Genomic DNA, 7,287 nt, shown 5'->3' on the forward strand with positions numbered 1-7,287 from the left:
AGGAGGAGGAGATGGGACCTGACAGATTATACAAGATAATGAGAGGCATAGATAGAGTCGATAGCCAGAGACTATTTTCCAGGGCAGAGATGGCTAACACGAGGGGTAATAGTTTTAAGCTGGTAGGAGGAAGTTATAGATGGGATGTCAGAGGCGGGTTCTTTACACAGAGAGTTGTGAGAGCATGGAATGCGGTGCCAGCAGCAGTTGTGGAAGCAAGGTCATTGGGGGCATTTAAGACACTGCTGGACAAGCATATGGTTACAGAAATTTGAGGCTCCACACATGAAGATCAATGGTCGGCACAACATCGTGGGCTGAAGGGCCTGTTCCGTGCTGTACTGTTCTATGTTCTATGTTCTTTGTTCTAGATGTTGGCAGCCTTTCTGCGGCAATGAGCCATGTAAATAGAGTCAATGGTTGGGAGATTGGCTGTGCACCCAACCTTCTGTTATTTCTTGTGGGCCTGGGCAGAGCATTGCTGTATGAAGCTGTGATGCACCCATATAGTATGCTCTCAATGGTGTATCTGTCGAAGTACTACATGCTGAATTTCCTGAGCGTCCTGAGGAAGAAGAGGCGTTGTTCACCCTTCTTGACTGTCACACCTGTGCAAGAAGACCAGGGAAGGTTGTCAGTTATCGTCACTCTGAGGGAGTTGATGCTCTGCACTTCCTCAACCATTGATGTAGATGACGGTGTGTTCCTCTCCTTTCTTTCTGAAGTCAATGATCAGTTCTTAACGATTGCCGAATTTGAGAGAGAGGTTATTATCATTACACCATGCCACTAAGCCCTCGATCTCCTTTCTGTATTCTGACTCATCGTTGTTTGATATCCCTTCTGATTTGGTGATTTTATCAGCGAACTTATAGCTGGCGTTGTTTGGAATTTGACAATACAGCCGCGTGTGTACAGGGCGTACAATAGGGGGTGAAGACAGAGATATGGGAGTAGAGCGAGTATGATATGGGGCTGAGGACACAACCTTGGGAGTAGAGGGAGTAGGGTATGGGGATGTGGACACAGCCATGGGAGTGCAGGGAGTACAGTAGGGGGCTGAGGACACAACCATGGGAGTACAGGGAGTACAGTAGGAGGCTGAGTGCACAGCCGTGAGTGTACAGGGAGTACAGTAGGGGGCTGAGGGCACAGCCATGTGTGTACAAGGAGTACAGTAGGGGGCTGAGGGAACAGCTGTGGGTGCATGGGGAGTACAATAGGGGGCTGAGAACAAATCATCCAGGAGTTCCAGTGTTGAGTTTTATTGTGGAGAATGTGCTGATACATATCTTCACAGATTGTCGCCTGTGTGTCAGAAACCAGGGTATCCAGTTGCAGAGGTTGGAGCCGTGATCAAGGTCACAGAGTATTGAGATAAGTCTGGAGGGGATAATGATGTTGAAGGTGATCAAGGTCACAGAGTATTGAGATAAGTCTGGAGGGGATAATGATGTTGAAGGTGATCAAGGTCACAGAGTATTGAGATAAGTCTGGAGGGGATAATGATGTTTAAGGTCATTGTAGTCAATGACCAGGAGTCTGGTGTAGGCATCCTTGTTGGCCGGATGTTCCATGGATGAGGGCAGGGCAGGTATATGGCATCTGTTGTGGACCCGTTACATCCGTCGGCACATTATCGGACAGCAGATCAGGTTGGGAGACTGAAGGTGGTGTGGGCCATAACCAGCGTCTCAAAGCACTTCATATTTATTGAAGTTAGAGCCACTGGGCGGTATCATTAAGCAATGTTGCATGTGATTTCTCAATTACAAGGATGATGGTGGTCTTCTTGAAGTGGGTTGGGATTTCGGCTTCAGGAGGGAGAAGTTGAAATTGTTTTTAAATACTTCTGCCAGTTGGTCCTCACTGCATCTGACTGCTCAGCCAGAAACACTCTGCAGGTCTGTTCACTTTCCTTGATTTGAACTGCAGGAAGACTGATCATGTCTGCAGTGGTGACAGCGGTCACAGGTACATCCGAGGCTGTCAGGGAAGGTTTCACGCTAGCAGTCACACAGTCATTCATCATAGACATTCCTTCCCCCAGCTCTCTCCATCATCATCAACACACAGTGACATTGGTTGTTATGAGCAACACACAGTTAGTGTTGAGACAGAGTGACATCATTAGATTGGGATTGTGCACCATCAAGTCCTTTGTCACCATAACGGGGTAAATTCACAACAAAACGGGGGCAGGGTGATCACCTACTGGGTGTCAGTGGTGCAGGGAGTGAAGATTTTAAAGGTATAATTCCAGTCAAGCCACTGCTTTAACCTGAATGGAGTCAATGACCTTGAGTGCTGCGTCTTTACAATGGTGCACAATCCTTAGGGAGTCAGGAAATGCCATTTTCATGAACCACCTGAATAAAGGACCTGAGGGCAGTTTTGCTAAGTTTGGAGATGATACAGTGATGGTTGGATGGGCAGGCGAAATTCATGAAGTGGGGAGGCTGCATTAAAGCTTGAACAGTTTAGGGCTGTAGGCAAATACGTGGCTGATGGAACATAATATGGGATCGTGTGAGATTATGCACTTTGATTGGCGGAATAGAGGCATACACTATGTTCTAATAGGATCCATTGAATCTGAAGCACAAAAGGATTTTGAAGCACTCGTCCTCTCTTATGGTTAATGTACAGCTTCAGTTGACAGTTAGGAAAGCAAATGCAGTGTTAGCATTCATTTCAAGGGATCTAGAATACAAGAGAGAAGACATACTGCTGAGAATGTAATGGGCTATATTCAGACGGCACTTGGAATATTGGGAGTTGTTTTGGGCACTCTCTCTGGGGAAAGATCAGGTGGTATTGGAGGTGATCCATCTGGGAATGGTGATTTGTCATATGCACGGCAGTGTGGGTACTCGATGGAATTTAGAAGAATGGCAGGTCAGGTATCCGATAGAAACTGATTGATCACTGCAAATATTGATACAGTCAGTGTGTATAAGATAGTTCCACTAGTCTTACAGACAATGACAAAACGGCAGTTTCAGAGTGAAGGAATGGGCTGAATGGCCTAAACCTATTACTATATCCCATGCTCTTTAGGTGGTAGGGTCTATTATTCAGTGCAGAATTGTAAGTCTCTGACCTGCTTTTGTAACCCTTGTATTTGCATATTGATTTTACTTCACGTTCTGTTCAATGGTAACCCCTGTGATATGGATGGTTGGAGGATTCAGTGTCAGCCAGGAGTCCATTAAACGTTGAATATACACAGCGATCTGTGAGACTCATCTGGTGGGAGTACATTGTCTCTCCGATGATTCTCATATTCAGTCTGGTATTTTCAAAGGATCTATCCTGTTACGCCAGTGTTGTTGAATTAAACAAAACATGCAATTTATCACAGCACACAGCAACAACAAGTCATCGAACACTGAACACCCTTCTAATAACAGAAACGTCTACAATGTTCTGTATAAGAAACACTGCTCTCCTGTTCTTGTTCAAATCAGATAACCTGTCCCATCGAGAAGCTCAATTTGGAACTATTGTTTAAAAATCTTTTTTGGATGCAGGCATTGCTGGATGGGCCCACCATTTCTTGCCCGTCCCTCGTTGCCCCCTTGAGAAAGTGGTACTGAGCTGCCTTCTTGAACCGCTGCAGTCCACCTGCTGTGTGTTGACCCGCAATGCTTTTGAGGAGGGAATTCCAGGGGATTTTTTTCCCAGCAACAGTGAAGGAACGGCGATATATTTCCACATCAGGATGTTGACTGGTTTGGAAGGGAATTTGTAAGTGATGGGGTATTCCCATAAGTCTGCAGCCCTTATCATTCTAGACGTAAGTGTTCATGGGATTGGAAAGTGCTGTCTGAGGATCTTTGGGGAATTTCTGCAGTGTGTCCAGTAGATAGTACACACTTCCACTACTGAAAGACGGTGGTGGAGGGAGTGAATGCTTGTGGATGTGATGCCAATCAAATGGACTGTTTTGTCCAGGATGGTGTCAAACGTCTTGGTGTTGTTGGGGCGGCGCTCATTCTGGCAAGTGGGAGAATTCCATCTCATTCCTGACTTGTGCCTTGTAGATGATCGACAGGCTTTGGTAAGTCAGGAGGTGAGTTACTCGCACAGTATTCCTAGCCTCTTATCTGCTCTTATATTTATGTGGTGAGTCTCGTTGAGTTTCTGGTCAATGATAACCCCCAAGATATTGATAGTGGGGAATTTAGTGATGATAATGCTGCTGAATACCAAGTTCCTTATTGGTGATGTTCATTGTCTGGCATCTGTGTGGTTTCAATGTTACTTGCCACTTATCAGCCCAAGCCTGGTGAAGGTCCAGATCTTGTTGCATTTGGGCATGGACTACTTCCATATCTGAGCATTTGCGAATGGTGCTGAACATTGTGCAGTCATTGTCAAATATCCCCACGTCCGAATTATGATGGAGGGAAGGTCATTGATGAAGCAGCTGGAGATGCTTGGATCTAGGCTTTATCTGAAGAGTCACTGAAGATGTTACCTAGTATGGTGATGAAACGTCTGATAATGAAACTTCCAGCTCAGCGAGCAAAACTACATACACATTATCCTGATGGACTACAGCAGAAATGTTCTGGAGCAGAGATGACTGACCGCCAACAACAATGACCATCTTCCTACCTGTCAGGTATGACACCAATAATGGAGTATTTGCCCCCAATGCCCTTTTTGCTCGGGTTCCATGATGCCACATTTGAAAGGATGTAGCATGATGTCAAGGGCTGGAATTCAGCTCCTTTTTCTATGTTTGAACCAAGGCTGTAATGAGATGGATAGATATGGACAGACAGAAGTAAGAAGTTTTATTTAGAAATTCCTCTGGACTGCAAAGCCTTTGTCTGGGTGGCATACACTGTGAGCAGTGTGCTGATACTGGCTGTCATCCCAGATCACTTATTCCCAATAATGTCACAGAGCTAGGTTACTGACAGCTGACAAAATCCATTCGGCCAGTAAATTAGCACCATAGAGAAGGTGGATTTTTAAAAAATAGACTATGCCAAGAACAGCAGGAAATGATAACAACCCCCACTGTATGAGAGACTGGTCCAGAGAATCTCAGTCAGGTGAATTGCTGACTGTCATGGAAATTATTCTGACTGGACTCAGATGTGAGCAAGAGCAAAGGAAAAGCTTTATTTTTAACCACTGCAGGGAGCCAATACACTTGGCAAACACACCTTGTGTAAGGGCCCTGAACATTATTAACGTATTCCTTTTATGCTCTTCTTATCACACGCTCAAGGATAAGGGCTGGGAAACATTCAAGTTCTTATTTTCTCACTCCCTTTCCGTGGACATAACTGTCTTTATGTTTTCCTTTGCTTTTCTGCTGAATTCGCCTGCTCGCCAGGCCAGGTTGAATGTATACAAAGTTCAGCAAAGTCAAGCTGTCTCTTCGACTGCAGAATTCAGCAAAGTGTTTGCAACGTTCACAAAAGTTTTAGAATTAGCATCGCATTCTCTTTCAGGTTTCACAGAAAATGTTAAGTTTGTTTCTTTTCTATTACACTGACAGAAGGGAAATCAGGATCTCAGCTGTGGATCAAATAATGATTGATAAATATCACACACCACATTTCAATTTATATAGCTCCATATCAGGAGTGCATTTTAACCACCGTATCTTTTTGTAGTGTGCATATTTCCGTCTGTACAGAAAATCACTTTTCCCTGTAGTTTGTATTGCATAAATGCATTTTTTTATTATTGTCTCTGCTAATTCCTCATTGTAGATGTACCCTTGAATCTGTTCTTCATATGAGTTATAAAGAGTAACATTCCAATGCTAGTGATTGGGGAACATCACTGTCCCTCCGCCCAGACTGAACAGTCATGTCCCCGAATCCTCGCCATCTTCTCTCTTTTCCCCAATGTCATAATCGCAATGTAATTGAAGTCCAGTATATGATACTTTATCACAGTTCCTTAGCATCAATAACATCAACAACATGACCCACACCTGCCCTCTCTTATTCTGGAATAACAATCTGAATTATGTTTGTCACGTACAATTCCCCGTTCACATATCCATGCCGTTTGTTTGTTATAAAACCACATTGTCTCAGACACATTTTGCCATCAGATCATGGATGAAAGATGTTCTCTCAATGTTTTACTGATGTTGCAATGACTGATCTGTAGGTACAGGATTTGTTTCTCCATGTCTGAGTAGAGAAGTGTATTTATGGTCTGTTAAACCTCTGGCATTATTTACATATCCAAGGCAGACTGAATGATTACACACAATCAATCTTCCATCTTCAACATTCCTTCCTTCAGTCGCACTCACATATCACACCCAGAAAGCATGAGTGTTCAAAGTTATTTTGAATTTTAATGAAATAGTATTGAATTGAAAGGGATTAACTGAGCTGTTTATTCAGCGATTGTGATTATGTCAGTCTACATGGATCCTATGCATCCCTAGAGAGGTTCTCTCTTCTATGAATAAGGGAATGCTTTCAGTGTTTTATCCCATCGGATGATCAGGAGCATCACCCACACCAGTAACAGGGATCCGCGGCTTCAGAGAGAGGGTGAGGAGAGATCAGAAACTGATAGCAGTAGACTGGAATATTCCAACAATGGACAGGAGTTTATCCGATGGTCTTTACTGGCTTGCCCAGCCTTGGATATCATTAGTATCGCGGATTGAAGATGTACTGATGGTTATTCAAGCTGGTTACTATCCTATCCTTGCTATAGTTGGTACTCCTGGTAAGTCACTGGAGCTGTCTAGTGAAATGGTCTGAACTGAATTGATGCTCATTATATGTAAACTTTGGAAAGGTGCAAGTCAACATTTTCATTTTCAATCAAAGATTCCATTCCTTAGAAATTATAACGAGCAAATTAATCAACACAAGTTGCTCACCAATATGCGAGGATGAAACAGATTGTTCTCAACCTCCTTGATTCATTTTCTCCTGCCCAGTTTACATCTCCATATCTTCCCCTCTCACCAATCCTTTCCAGTACCACCATCGTGACATCCAGTGTCCTCCTCAGCCTCATGCAATTCCTGAATAAACCTTCGTTTGTGCCTTTGTTAATTCCGAATACAGCTGTTTCACATCCCTTCAACCACGTGTCCATTGCAAAACAATTACACTTGAGGTGTTTAATTTGTTCTCTGCACAGAATCTGAAAGATGGGATGACAGTGTATGGTGGTCACATCATTAGTTCATAATCTAGAGCCACAGAATTATAACCTGTTGTTATCGGCTTGCCTCATGTCCATTAGAGAAAGCAGTTGGTCATCCTTCCCTGGTCAGGTTTC

Source organism: Chiloscyllium plagiosum, unplaced genomic scaffold (genome assembly GCF_037043375.1).
Source record: "Chiloscyllium plagiosum isolate Xiang-an unplaced genomic scaffold, Cpla_swu_hap1 HiC_scaffold_45, whole genome shotgun sequence".
Taxonomy (NCBI): domain Eukaryota; kingdom Metazoa; phylum Chordata; class Chondrichthyes; order Orectolobiformes; family Hemiscylliidae; genus Chiloscyllium; species Chiloscyllium plagiosum.